Genomic DNA, 15,506 nt, shown 5'->3' with positions numbered 1-15,506 from the left:
AATTGTTAAATCAGTATTATTAAACTATTATTGTCAGTATCATTAAATTATAATGTTGGCGGTAGGGATACAGAGCTAGACTTTTCCCATTTTAATTTATTCATTCTTTTTTATATGTTGATCTGATATAAGCACATGCATTTAAAAGTAAAGTTGTTCTTTACACAGACTTCTGCATACAGATTTCTTGATACATCTGTCCTCCTTTTTTCCATAAAGTTGCATCACAATTTTTGATTAATAATCATTGTTTATTATGATTAAGTTAATATTAATCGTGATTGAGCAACCAATTATACTATGTTTATATTTAATTTCTATGTAAATTATAGCCTGTTAAGGTTTTTCTTCAAACTGGAAATGTTTTCTAGAAAATTATAGCTTTCTATATTACTTATGAGTTTGAGTATCTGCTGCTGTATGTAGTTCATAATTTGTCTTCAAAATCTATGGAAATACCAACTACTTCTCACCATATTTCAATACAAAATTTCTGTGACTGACTAGTTTTCCAGGAGGCAATGGTCATGGAAGTCTTCATTTTTGCTTCCTACCCAGGAACAATGCCTTCCTTCCTGACAATGTCCTTGTCATCGCCTTCAACATTAATTCAGGGTTGATATGTTCCTGTGCTCAGTTCTCCAGGTTTGCATGAAAAACTCACGTAAGATAAGCTACTAGAAATAATTGTGTCTCAAATGATCTTTCTTTCCCTTTCATGTTAATTAATATATTTCTCCCTTAAAATTTTAAGTTATTTTTCTGTTGTCTTTGAGATCACATTCCTAATAAGTAAATGAATACTCTAAATTCTTTTTTTTAAATAATTTATTTTTTTCCTTCATTTTGCTAATGTATTTGGTGCAAGGTCTCATTATGCAGCTCAGACTTGGAGCAATCCTCCTGTGTCAGCCTCCCAAGAGCTGGGATTACCCACGTGAGCCACCATCCCTGGTCTTAGTGCCCTACTCACTCAGTGCCCCCGGGATCTGGGCTGACTTGGCACGTGGTACCAGGAATTGAACTGGGGTCCCTGTGCTTGCCTAGGTAGACACTTAGACCACTGAGCTATCTCCGCAGCCCCTACTCCACTAAATTCTTAGTGCTTTTTGGTATAACAGTTCATTCTAGGCACTATCGATACTTTTATTTCTCATAATTCATGATTTTTTGAAATCACATTGTGGGAAAATATTGCATCTTATGGATTTTTTGAATCCTATCAAAGTAGAAGTTGGTTTTTGCTCCTTATTTTAAGATATCCATGGCTTTGCAGACGCCTCTATCCTTCCTCTTAGTCGTTTGTTGCCAACCATGGTCAACCCCACCGTGTTCTTCGATATCGCTGCCGACCGCGAGCCCTTGGGCCGCGTCTCATTCGAGCTGTTTGCAGACAAAGTTCCAAAGACGGCAGAAAACTTTCGTGCTCTGAGCACTGGAGAGAAAGGATTTGGTTATAAGGGTTCCTGCTTTCACAGAATTATTCCAGGATTTATGTGCCAGGGTGGTGACTTCACGCGCCACAATGGCACTGGCGGCAAGTCCATCTACGGGGAGAAATTCGATGATGAGAACTTCATCCTGAAGCACACAGGCCCGGGCATCTTGTCCATGGCAAATGCTGGGCCAAACACAAACGGGTCCCAGTTTTTCATCTGCACTGCCAAGACTGAGTGGCTGGATGGCAAGCACGTGGTCTTCGGGAAGGTGAAAGAGGGCATGAACACGGTGGAGGCCATGGAGCGCTTCAGGTCCAGGAACGGCAAGACCAGCAAGATGATCACCATCACCGACTGTGGGCAGCTCTAACGTGTGTGACTTGTGTGTGTTGCCACCGCCAGACCAGACCATTCCTCTAGCTCAGGAGAGCACCCTTTGCCCTCCCTGCTCAAGACACCCCATCATCTCTGCTCTTCTTGCAGTTCTTTGGGTTCCATGTTTTCCTTGCTCCCCTCCAAATGTACCTGGATTGCAGAGTTAAGTTTATGGTTATGAATAAAGCTAAATAATGGTTGCCAAAAAAAAAAAAAAAAAAAGATATCCATGACATTTGTGAGTTCAGGCTTCCTTTATTTCAAATTTTTATAGATTAAATCACCATTTACCTACAGCTATTTGGGTAAGGTGGTAAATGTAATAATACATATTGCATAAGAAAGAGTATATGATGGTTGAACTTTTGCTTTTCTATTCTATTTTTAGGTTGCAATTAAAATTTTATAGAGATATAATTGAAATTCAACAAGCTGCACAAATTTGAAGTATGCAATTTGATAAGCTTTTACTATAAAATCACCTGAATCATTTATTATCACAAGAAGTTAATATTTCCATCACCCCAAAATTTCTTATGTCCTTTTGTATTTCTGACAACTGTCCCTTTTGTACTTTCACTTGGGAATTATTAATATATTTTTGAAATTCACATTAGTTTCCGTTTTATAGAACTTTATGTAAGTGGCATTATTTAGTGTCTATTTCTTGCTATATTGGCCCAGTTGTATTTAATTACTTTAATAGGTCAGGAATTTAAGACTTTTTTCTACTTGAACCACTAGGCAAAATAAGTAGAACATATTTTATTCATACTTGAAAAATTTCACCTGTGGGACTCAAGATACAAAAATCAAACTTCTAATTATAATCTTCTTTAATCTAATTATAGAATACTGCAAAGTCATTACTTTTGATAGATTGATATTTTAATATTACATTGAATGCTATTGACAAAAACATAAACATATAAATTAGTAATATTTTATCTCACTTTGTTAACCTTGCCTTGAATGGTCATAGAAAGTTTTTTCACAGAACTGAATTTCAATAGGTTTTTTCTCTAGAGATTTTAACTCTATCCTTCTTGGAACTAGATAAAGTGGCAAGGCTCCAAGTGCCGATGTTAACACCTGAACTGAATTCAGACCAAATAACTGTGAAAATTGCCACAAAATTTTTGAGTACAAAAGTGATTCTTAAATGTAATTGGGGTTAAGAAACATTTGCTGATATTATGTAGGAATATAAAAATTCCCTGGAGAACATTTCAATTCAACTCCACATTTCTAACTTTTGTAGCCCTAATATGCTGTGAGTCTACAAACCAATGTTAAGGCACAGGAATACCTGAAGATTGTCATTCTCTAAATATCAAAATGATCTTGGTCTAAATATGGGTCAGTTCTATGTTCTTTTATTTGCAAAATTGATATTAACAGTTTAGCTTTGCTTTAATTCATGAATACTACTTATGTGTCATGCAAGCTAAAATGTGATATTTTAATTTATGTGTACATTGTGGAATAAGCAATTTAGCATAGCAACATTTCAAGTTTCTATTATTTCTCTATGGTGAACACACATAGTATTTTCTTCTTTTAGGTATTTTAAAATACAATTATTTTTAATTATCATCATCATGCTGTGCAGCTGTGCTGTGCAGGAACTTGTTTCCTCTGTCAAATGAAACCCTTTAAATGTTACCATCTTGCCTTTTCTTCTGTTCAACTTCCCTGCTCTCTCTCCCAAACTCTAGTAGGAACCTTTCGTTCTACTCTTGACCTAATGCGTTCAAGTTTTTTAGATTCTACATGATGTATTTCTCTTTTAGTCCCCCTTATTTCACACAAATGTATCCCCTAGGTTCACCTATGGAGTCATTAATAAAAAAATGTTATTTTTAAGAATAAGGAGTGTGTGGTGCATATGTGACTCATGTTGTTAAATTCTATTCAGCCACGGGTGAAATCAGAGGTTGCTTCCATATCTTGGCTTTTGTGAATAAAGCAACAACAACGAAAGCGTAAACATTTTTCAATAGCCACATAAAAATATACATTTTGTATTGGGCCCAATTTTATCAACAGGTTTGTTAATTATTTAGTTGGTGAATCAGAAAACCAGATGTCATACTTCCATAATATCATTACATGTTTTTTCTTCATGGTGTATAGTGAGAGATTGCCAGTGACTTTAGAGAAGCACTTTAACATTCTAAGATCATTAGATCCCTGAGATTTGATTAACATAGAAGAGCTCCAATTTTTGTGTGTGTTTGTCTTTTCACCCTGTAACTAAAATGTGTAGCCTAAGAGGGCACATATCATGTCTATTACTCTGAGATTATAGAGTAATTCCGTACATTTTGCAAGTATGAAATATAATGATTTTGATGACTGCATAAGTTCTTATAGACCACTTTCTGACAAAACAGTAGATTTGACATAAACTTGATTTAAGACAGTAAAGGCATGTGATTGTTACTGCATAAAAATATTTCTGATTACTGTAAGGAGTTAGAATTTAGAAAAAAAGGATAGCTGAAGTAGTAGATACTTATTAAATGTCCAGGTTCATGTCAGTTGGATATGCATATGAATTGTTAATATAGCAGTAGAAGCCAACTTTCAGAGTATTAGTCTTCCCTTGTCTTGATTCTTCCTACCAATGCAGCTATCTCACAAGTCAATCAACAAATGTAAGGATTCTCATAGCCATAGTTGTTTTTACATTACACTTTCAGACATCAAGAAACACAGCCATTTCATTCATTGTGAAGTAAACATGAAGTATAATTTCATCTATCCTCATATCTGTCTATAAACATAATGGTAGGACATTGTTAAAGTTTGTGGCTAGTTTTCCCACCAAGACTCATGTAGTCATGAGGAGTACTTATAGATTTTGTGATTAATTCATGATCCAGTGCTGGGATTATGGGCATGAGTGCTCCTGGGATTATGGGTGTGAATGCTACATCTGGCCTGGGGCAGATAGCGTACATGCAACTTGAGGGAGACAGACTCATTCTCTTTTGCCATTGTTGCTACTACTCCTCCCATTTGCTCTTACTCTTCTTCTATTTTCTACCAGAATGAGCTGCTGCCCTCTGCCATGTGCTGCACTGCCTCAGAGCCAGCTGAGTATGGACTGAAACCTCCACTAACTGTGAGCTAAATAAACCTTTCCTTCCATAATTTGGGGTGTTAGGTATTTTGTCCCAGGAACAAGAGAAAAGTAACTGAGACAGGCATGAATCATGATGGTGGTTTGTTTTTACAGATATCAATGTTTTAAATATTTTCAGTTCCTCAACACACAAACACTCTTGTGCTGGGACATAGACTTCCCTTATAATGACTGAAGAAGATTCAAAATATACAAAGCTCCCTTGCACAGTGTGACTCACTATGAACTAATCTTGTCCTTTAAGTCTCAGGTTGTAGGTACATGCAGAAACCTATTTCAGGAATTTGGTGAATTTTTTAAAATGATAATATTAGAAAACACTGTAATGACTACCCAACTATTGCTTTTATGGAGACTTCACAATGGACGAGTTACCACATGGCCTCTGTTTAAAATATCTTAATGCTGCTTTGCTCCTCCAAACATTGTGAATGTGGCCATCTCTAGCCACTGCTAAACCCTTCCATCATTGCCTAGAACTTTGTGTTCTCATGATTCACACTAAAATTGAAGTGTCCATTTCAATGTAACATCTCTTACAATAGGAAGCTGCAAAAGAGATTCACTCAAGATAATGGTGCTCTGTCAAAAATGTTTTACTTAATGTCTTTCTAAAGACAAAATCTTCTGATCCTTTTAGATACGGACATTATAGATAGCAAGGAAAGTTGGCTACAGTAGATTAGCTCCAGTATGCTTATATTGTTCACAGGATTAAAGACAATTTCAGGAAGATTGATCTCATTGATGGGGATCCAGACATGAACAAGTCAAACAAGATGGAAGAGTTTTCCAAGAGCTCAAATGAACAGATAAAAGTTCAATTTCCAAATAAATATATGGAAACTGAAAACTTATTGAAGTATAGTGTTAATGTTTCTTAGTAAAAATGGAATCAGTTCTGATACTTATGGAAAGGTCTTGCATATATACTCTCTGCCTTTAGAAAAATCTTGAAATTTTGCCTGCTTGTGTTTAGTTCCAGAGGCAATAAGGAGTAGTGAGTTTGTGTCTTTTGAAAGAAAGACATTTCTTTGGAAAATATTTGCTTCAGCTGAAGTCAACAGAAGGTACTCAAGCAAACAAAGATTTGATTTATGGGCTCAACTCATTAGTGATTTTGCAAATGTCTTGTTTCAATTCATCAGCCCTCTGCTTGTTCCTAATCACTTCTTTAACTATCACATAAGAAGATACTCAGTTCTGCTATTCTATGACAAAGCACCCTAAAATCCATATAATTAGTACTGGGACTAGATGCTTAGTCTGTCAGTCTTGGGACTGGAGGAGAAGTAAAAATAATTTTTAAAAGGTTCTCATATAAACATTTGAGTGATCTTTCTTAATCTTAAATAAGACACATGCATTTCTATGATTGTTTTTTACATTTTTCCAGTACTATTTGATAGGAAAAGCCTTTTCAATATCCATTGTTGTTGTAATTACAATGAACTATAAGAACAACATAGTTATCCAAGGATCTGTACTCCACTCTTCATTTATCTTAAACTACTACCAGTGGTAACCTGGGTAACTGATACAATAAATGCTGTGTCTTATGGGTATTTTATGTTGTGTTGCCGTAAGTCCAGATATTTATCAGAGGTGTGAGAATTATATATCCCAAGTGTTATATTAATTGTTAGATTAGGTTCTCAGGATATTTTGAAATTAATTATAAAACTAATTGGGTATTGGCCATGTTCAGATTTCACTGACTTAGAGACATTAATGTATGCATTGAGTATAAAGTCTGAGCATGATTAAGTAAAAAATAGAACATCAGGAAATGTTGAGCTTTCCAAGGACTGAAGGACAAAAAGGAGAATATGAAGTTGAGATTATTTGATGGAGATTGTTTTAATAGAAGACATACATAACTACTGTTTTATTCATTATGTTTTTGTTTTCTCCTATTTATCTAAAAATTGCTTTAAATCTCAAATTTGTTCTTTTACTGAGATAAGGAAAGAATTGTAGTAATTTTATGATAACTATGTCTACTTATATAAAAATTATCAAATCAGTAGCCAGAAAACAACTATTTAGAATCAAAAGTATCATATCTTTTCTACTTAATATGTTGTGACATTGATGTATGAAATATCTATACAAACTATCAATGGTAAATTCCATGGACCACAGAGATTGCTATAAAGATTAAACCATTTTTAAAGGTTAATTATGTATTATTTGTATGTAAAGCTTTTTCTTTTACTTCTTAAATATTTCTTAAGTGAAATATTTAATGAACCATCATTTCTCAGTAAGAAAATATTTAAATTCCTAACAATGATATATTTATCTTTTTAAATTTTTTTCTTTTCCTTTCTTTTCTATTAATTTTATTGAGAAACAAATAATAATGAGGCAGTTTCAAAACAGATTAGTAGGACAGTTATAATAATTAATACATTGCATATTGTTGTCTTTATAGTAGTTACTCATAGCACAAGATGCAGACACGATATCCTGTCCAAACACTATTAGTACAAATCTTTCTCCTCATTGAATTAAGAGAAAGTAGCTGTATATCTATCCTAACTATTTTGTATATATAGGTACAAAATGGTCCTTCATTTATATCACCCCTTTTTGTTTAGTTTTGTCAGAGAAGGGTACCCCATTGCCATTTAAATATTGTAGGTGCATGAATTCACCAAAATATTCCAACATAGTCCAGTAGTGCATAATAGTAGTGGGTTATCCATATGACTGGCAATGTCAGAAGTTGTTGACTTGAGCTTTTTACATCTCAGCATATTAAAAGGGCTTTACTTTTTATACATGATTTTTATACTTTTCTGCTGGATGGTTAAGACCAGGATAAAGCAAGACCTATACAACAAGAAATGTAACTTTGATCTTTTCTTTTCTTCTTGTGACGGGCTCAGCCCACTCTAGGGGAGGGGCTGGCACAATATGTTGTGCCAGAGATCGAATAGCAGTCCCTGTCCACTTGCCTAAGCTTACTTGAGCAAGCACTTTAGACGACTGAGCTATCTTGCTAGCCCTATATATTTTTATATCTATAACTAGAAATAGCACTTTCTCTATTTTCCTGGGAGAATTGACTTGAGGGGCAAAAATAATTTAAGAATGCATTTTATTTTTAAGACTCTGCATATATAACTTCGACCATAAGTAACTTGAATCATCTCAGATCCATCAATGTAAGCTTTAATCTGACTGTAAAATAGGTACATTTTCTGCAATAGCTCAGATATTGAACACATTTAAATAGTACCTAAGACCCTCAAGTCAGTTTTTGTATTTTAAAAAGATTATATTAAAGCCTTATACTCATCTTTACAGTCACTGTACCATGTTTGGTAAGAGATACACACATAAATCTCATTGTACTTGACAAAATAGACTACCCCCATATAAATTAGATTAAATGTGGTGAAGCTTAATGAATATACTCATAGTTAATATTCACCAAATATTTGTATTTCAGTTTTTTTGGAAACATGATCCAATAGGTTTCCTAGCTCTAGCTTCTAACAAATTTTCTATCTAGTTGAACTATGTTTTTAAATCAAGCAATTGTAGCAGAATATCATTTACATTTGAAAAAAATAAACTCAACAGCGAGTCAAGTGGTAGAACAGTTCCTGAACTATAAGGGCTGGATTGCATTGTCTTGACATGTGTACTTGCCCTGTCTGTGTTCCTAAAGGCTATGAAAGGTTAGAGAAGAGTCTCCACTCAGCTCTGTTCTTTTTTTTTTTTTTTTTTTTTTTTTGGTGGATCCAGGGACTGAACTCAGACCCTTGCGCTAGCTAGGCAAATGCTTATTCTACTGAGCCATTTATCCAGCCCCTCAGCTTCAATGTAAATAGCTTCTTTTTTATTTAATCTATAAGGAATGTTGCTTTTGTAAAGATATTTTGACCTTCTGCTGTGTGTCCCTTCTCACAGGCTCATATATTGAAACACTTAGCAAAAAGTTCCAGAGAAGCTCAGTTGAAGAGCAAGGCATTTCTTGGCTTCACTGCAGATCATTTTGTCAAATCATAGCGAAAATTGTGCTCACAGAACTCTGAAGTTAGGGCAAAACAGAGTTTTGGTGATTGAATAACGACCCAAATACTTTCATGTCCTAATCTCCAGAACCTTTGATTATTACCTTATGTGTCAAAAGGGAGCTAGCAAATAGCATTAATCTAAGATCTTTTTTGTTTTGTTATTTATGCATTTGTTTGTTTTGTAGTATTTAATTCTGAGGCAGAGTCTTACCATTTGTGTAGAATGAGATTGATTGCAGTCCTCCTAATTTAGACTCGAAACTAAGGGTCTTCACCGAGGACAATATTCTGAAGTATAAATGTGTGTACTACGGAATCATAATGATTTTTTTTTAAATGTATTTAGGACAGGGTGTACAAGGTCTCACTACACAGATCAGACTCGTAGTGCTCATCTTGTTTTCAGCCTCCCAAGCGCTGGGATTACAGGCAAGCACCACCACGCCCAGTCTCAATCGCCATCTCAGCGCGCTCTGAGGGCCAGGCTGGCACAGGAGTCCGGGAATCCAACCCAGACGCTATGCTCTGCCTGAGCATGTGCTTTTAGTCAGCTGAGCTATCTGGCTGGCCCCACAATGATTCCTAAAAGAGAGATTCAGGAGTTCCAGAAGAAGGAGATATGCTAATGGCAATAGAAGAGCACAAGATAAACTTGGAACATGGAGAAAGGAACCAGAAGCTCATGAGTATCAGTGACCATCAGAAGCTGGCAAGTACGAGGCTGGAAGTGGACTTTTTTTCCTTCAGTGCTCCACAGGAACCAGCAGGGCTGCCTTTCAGTAAAACTAATTACAAACATTCCTTTTGGAACTGTAAGAGAACAAATCACTTCTGAGGATGTAGAGATTTGTTACAGATGCTACACGTAGCTAATACAATATTTAAGGCGCTGGAGCATCTGCCGTTGTGGGAACATGCATATCATTCTTATAGCTTCATGTATCAACATTATCTGTGGAAATTCCTATGAAGCTTCCCAAGTCAGTCGTGAATTCATTTTTTAACTGGATGCATCTCATACATTCATCACTAACTTACAGCAATACGAGTTACTGATGTACAAATTAATATTGCATAATACCAGACTTTGAAGGGCTTGGAGTCCGGTAAGGGACAGATAATCCAAACGGAATTATACTCATTGTGTGAAAGGGCAGGGTGAGAAGCTAAGAGAGAACTTGATCCAGCCTGGGGAAGACTGAAAGGTCTTAATGGGAGAGACAAGGCCTGGGTCAACCTCTAAAATACTGAAGTGAAATTTCAAAAGGTATTTAGTATCAATAAAGAGTTTCAAGAAGAAAGCATGCAAATGTAAAATATGATAGTATGAAACATGTGAACTTTTTCAAGCAATTATGAAGTTAGAATTTGGGTGAAAGAGAAATGTCTCAGAGAGAACTGTTCACTATTCAGTGCACCCCATGAAATATGGCTCATCTATTACCTTTCACCCACAATTTAAAGGTAAAGAAAGAGTACATATTAAGTATAAATTAATGGAAAAGGAATGGCTAATTTTCAACTGATAAAATGCAAGGCAGATTCATAAAAGTATATGTATTGTGCTTTACAGTGAAGCACCAATATTCTTTTCAGTTGTGCTTACTTCTGTTAAAACTAAGTAGAATTTATTTACAAAGTTCCTAAGTAGATGGAGAGAAAGTTTTTGAATGCATCAGAGATAAAGTATGTATTTAATAGAAAGGTTGTGTTTTATTTTATTCTAAAGGACCTATTATTAGTCTATAGCATAGGAAGTAAGTGCTTCAAATATTTGTATATTACCATGTGTACAAATATCTGGGAGTTTAAGAAGGTTATATGCTGTTGTTTGGTTTTTGTGTGTGTTTCTTTGTTGAGTTTGTTTCTTTTGCTTTGCATTACTTTTCATTAGGTTGCTTCAGGATGATGTAGCTACAGTCAAGGACTTTATTTATTTTGCTCTATTCAGGATAACCTCTTACTTTAGCACTGGTAATTTCACAATCTTCACTCTTTTCTCTACCACTCTTTTAGTGAAGTATGAATGTCTATTGTCTACCATTGCTGTTACTTCCCTGATGTGAAGGCCACCTGTCATTGAAAAGAGTTACCCTGCTCCAGTGAGGCAGACAAGATGTTTTTAAATATATTCTAAAATTTATTTAATAGGTTTGACCTTTCCAGAAATTGTCCTTATCCATCATGATAGCACGTGATCAATCATTTCATACTTCATCATCTATAGAACAGGCATTAACAACAGGGAAGAGTTTACATTTTATTTTTCTCTAGAGATTTACATTAAAAGAGTTTGGACAACCCGGCTAGCTAAGGATGGAAACCTCCAAAAACATGGAACCATCTGACTACTACCCTGAACTGGGTCAGGGGCATAAGTGAACATGCTCTGAATCTATATTGTCCTTTAGATTTTAGGAGCATAAAGAGTGAGTTCAGTAATATTTCTTTTAACTATTCTAGCATCTATTTAAATAGATATGCTTGAAACTTGAATGCTTTGCTTATTTCAGCAATCAGGTCATACTAAAAGTTAGGTAACACTTATTATTTTTCACATATATAAATTAAGAAGTAAAGAACTTATTCGTGAGGTAATTTTGTGGGATGCCAGATGTTGCTGCAATTTGACTATTTAAAGTTGGTTCTATTCCTACAGTCTTGCCACAGTCGACGGATAGACTGCTTAAAGTCTTCTGTACAGGATGTGTGTTTAAGATGACTGTTTTGAAATGTGTGACTTATAAATTGGATATTTTACCCAAATTAACTGTCATCAGTTGAATTTAAATTCTCAAAGAAAACAAAAACATTCACATACCCTTGTAGCTTTAGAGACTTCTTGAGCAAGATCTATTCTTACACTTGCAATATAATTCATGACAATATTTGTGCTAGAAAGTATTTTTTCTGTCAGATTCTGAAGGATCTCACTAATTATTGCCTGAATGAACAAATGTCAAAAGAAAATGTGAGCTATTCTATTTTTTTTGCTAAACAAGTGTTTTTTGTTTTAAACACTTAGAAAAGCAATAGGTGGAAACACAAAAGTGATTTTTATATTTTTTTTAAATGCAAAACCAATTCTTTACTAATCCCTATATTAAAATTAAACATATTATTATTTCTTTGTTGAAGAGCCAGGGATTGAACTCAGGCCCTTGTGCTTGCCAGGGAAGCGCTTATTCTACTGAGCCATCTCCCCTGCCTCCAAATCAAACGTATTAAAAGAAAACAATTCGGTAAGGAGCAGCTGCAGAGGTAGAGACAGCTTGTCATTGCTTCATCTGAGATAGTGATGACAAAATATGGTACAAAGGCATTATTTCTAATATTATTTTAAAATATATAGGCTTTGTTAGGCAACATTCAAAATTAAAATTGCAATTTAATATTCTGTCATATGATAAAAATCTACATTTGACCATGAAGTAGGTAAAATTCCATAACAGAACAGTTTTCACTGAAATAGGAAATTAGGGCGGGAGAAACCCTGCCAAACTGAGACAAACATGTCAAAGGTCATAAAACCACAGAGAACATGCACAGAACATAGGGTCCGAATGACTACAGGGCTCCTGAGCTCTGTAGCTGGAACCTCTCAGAAAGTGATATTTTCATTCTATTGTTTGAATCTGGTTCTATTTTCAGGACCAATAAGGAAAGTGCTATTTTCAATCCTTCTACATCTGGTGGGCAGCCAAGAGAGTTTTTGTTATTTATTTTTTTGGTCTTTTGGAGACAGGATTTTGCTGTGAAGTTAAAGCTGGCCTTGAACTCACTCTGTGGCTCAGACTGAATTTGCCATGATCCTTTTTCCTCAGCCTCCTGAGTGCTGGGATTATGGACATGTGTCACCACATTTGTCCCAAAAGAGTGTTTCATTAAAGAAATTTAAATCTGGTACCTGGGCAACTGAGTTTTGGGTAGGAAAACTGCCCTGATGTTTTATTTGAATGAGGGGAAAGCCAGTGTAGGAAATTTAGAGAAAAACACTTTCCCTCAATAAATAAATAAATAAATAAATAAATAGGGGGCCGGGGAGATGGCTCAATGGAATAAGCGCTTCCCCGGCAAGCGCAAGGGCCTGAGTTCAATCCCTGGTTCTGCCAATAAATAAATAAATAAATAAATAAATAAATAAATAAATAAAATTTAAAAATTAAAAAAATCTTTCCCTCATTCTTCAGTTTTCTGTGGATTTATTCACCTGCCTATTCTTGACCCCTAGAGTACATTCCTTTTTGCCTTCAGTAAACATTCTCCTTAGCTGCTGTTTTTGTGTATCCGGTCCAGGACACAAAGAACCTGGGATGAATCCCAAAGGACCCTCCACCCACTAACATCACTGTGCTGAACCCCGGGGTACAAGCTTTAGGTTGCTTCAAATGGTTCCCATTTTCCATCATGAACTTTTATAAAATAACAGAAGAATTGAATCAACTTGTTCATCTATACTAAATATTCTGCATCTCCTTTTACATAAATCAATAGGCTAGGGGTTTTAATGTCCAGTTACAATAATGATTTGTGCATGATTTTCACTTAGATTAATACATAGATTATCTCTATAAAATGCCAAATCTTTGGGGGAAAAATAAAAACAGTCCTAGCAAAAACAAGAAAAAAATACATGCTCATCCAGATGTTTTCCCTGTCTGATAACAAATAGATGAAAACATCTGGAAGACTGTATTTTTCACTTTTAATATAGATGTGAAATCACAACTATAATTAGATATTAATCTGTTTATAATTGAATGAATTTGCTAAACAGTAGAACATTCTGAATGACCTTGAAAGTCATTATGTATTTTTAGAGAAATCATTATGTTCACTCTAAAATGATTTGTTTGGTATGCTTTTGACTTTCCTGCATGTTTCAAAACAATCAATTAGAAAATAACCTTCCTATACTTCCATATTTATTTCAACACACAATAAATACAGGGAATTTAACTTTACTCACAAAGCCTATACCAAACACACAGAAACAAAGAACAAAGGCAAAGGAATGTGATTGATGTTAAACTGATGAAACATCTGTGAAACACAAGGTATCCCATTGAGATATACTTGAATCCATATTAGTTCCAAGCTTTCCCATCTTCATTTTGGTTATGTGAAAGCAAAATTCCTCACTTCAGTAGTTTTTCCATTAGTATTCCATTAAACTTGAATACTGTTAATTAAAAGTGCTGGTTTTTGATATGTTGCATGTTATACTTTGAGAAGATTTGTGTAATTGAAATTTAAAGAGAATGCTATTCTGCTTTTAGATAACTATACTAGTACTAAAAAAGGTGAACTGATTTGACTACTATCAAGAGAGTCTTGTTCATAAATTTATTTTTGTTGTTGTTTTAAATTTAATTTTATTTTAATTTGAAGAGAAAAACAAAAGCAAAAAAAATGACAGAAACAAAGACAGAAACCAGGTAACACACAATAGATATGTTACAGATTTTCAGAACAAGAACAGCAAATTAACAATGGTTGTTATATAACCTATTTTTATTGTCAAATCTGTTGCTCAGATTAACAGATATAGCTATGCGAGATTGGACAAATAATTGAATATTAAAACTTGCTTTTAATAAATCTTACTTTTTGTGGCTTTTAGTTTTTAATATTTATTTTAAGGAGAGTAAAATAATAATTGATAAGATATTAGAAATGGTCCACCTTTAGAAGAAGAAGATGAGAGGTATTCAACCATGGTTTCTGTATTACACATAGCCATTCCCTAAGTTTGAACTCAATTCCTTTATGGATGCCTTTACTCTGTACTATATTGAATTCACATAGTAAATATTTGAATGTCAGACATTTTAAAATATCAGAATTTAGTTATGATGATAAGGAAATTCATAATTTGGCCTCAGTTTAACAAAAATGGTTTACTGTTATTCAATATGATTTGAGAAGAATTGTCTCAGTTACTCTTCTCTCATTGCTGGGACAAATACCTGACACCCCAAACAAAGGAAGGAAAGGTTTGTTTAGCTCACAGTTCCTGGAGGTTTCAGTCTATGCTTGGCTGGCTCCATGGCAGAGCAGCACATCACATAGAGCATCAGTTCACGGTGGCGGCAAAGAGAAAGAGAGCAAATGGAAGAGTAGCAGCAACAACGGCAACAGAAAAAGTCTGTCTCTCTGTCTCTCTGTCTCTCTTATAGTACATTCAGGCTCCTACCCCAAGCTGGGGGAAGTACACACACCCATAATCCCCGTGGTACCATAATCCATAATCCCAGCCTTGGATCAGACATAATCCCAGTGGATAATGAGCTAATCACAAATTTTAGAAGTCCCCACCCCATGACTGCATGAGACATTGGGGAGACAGCTAGACACATCCCAGAACAAGAACAATATGAAAAATAGCAATTTTTTCAACAGCCTCACTGAGGGTAGAAAATTGTACTCTTGTACAAATACTTAGAGAGGGGCGAATGCAGCACAGGCACAAGAGAAAACTGAAACTTATAGATTTTTATACTAGAATTA

At 34.9% G+C, this 15,506-nt stretch overlaps 1 pseudogene; it reads left to right on the top strand.

Moving 5' to 3' along the window:
- Window positions 1-1,270: 1,270 nt before the first annotated feature.
- On the top strand, window positions 1,271-2,007 carry LOC101566356 (annotated as a pseudogene).
- Window positions 2,008-15,506: the final 13,499 nt, after the last annotated feature.

Source organism: Octodon degus, unplaced genomic scaffold, assembly GCF_000260255.1.
Source record: "Octodon degus isolate 3935 unplaced genomic scaffold, OctDeg1.0 scaffold00012, whole genome shotgun sequence".
Taxonomy (NCBI): domain Eukaryota; kingdom Metazoa; phylum Chordata; class Mammalia; order Rodentia; family Octodontidae; genus Octodon; species Octodon degus.
This window is presented reverse-complemented; position numbering and strand designations above follow the sequence as displayed.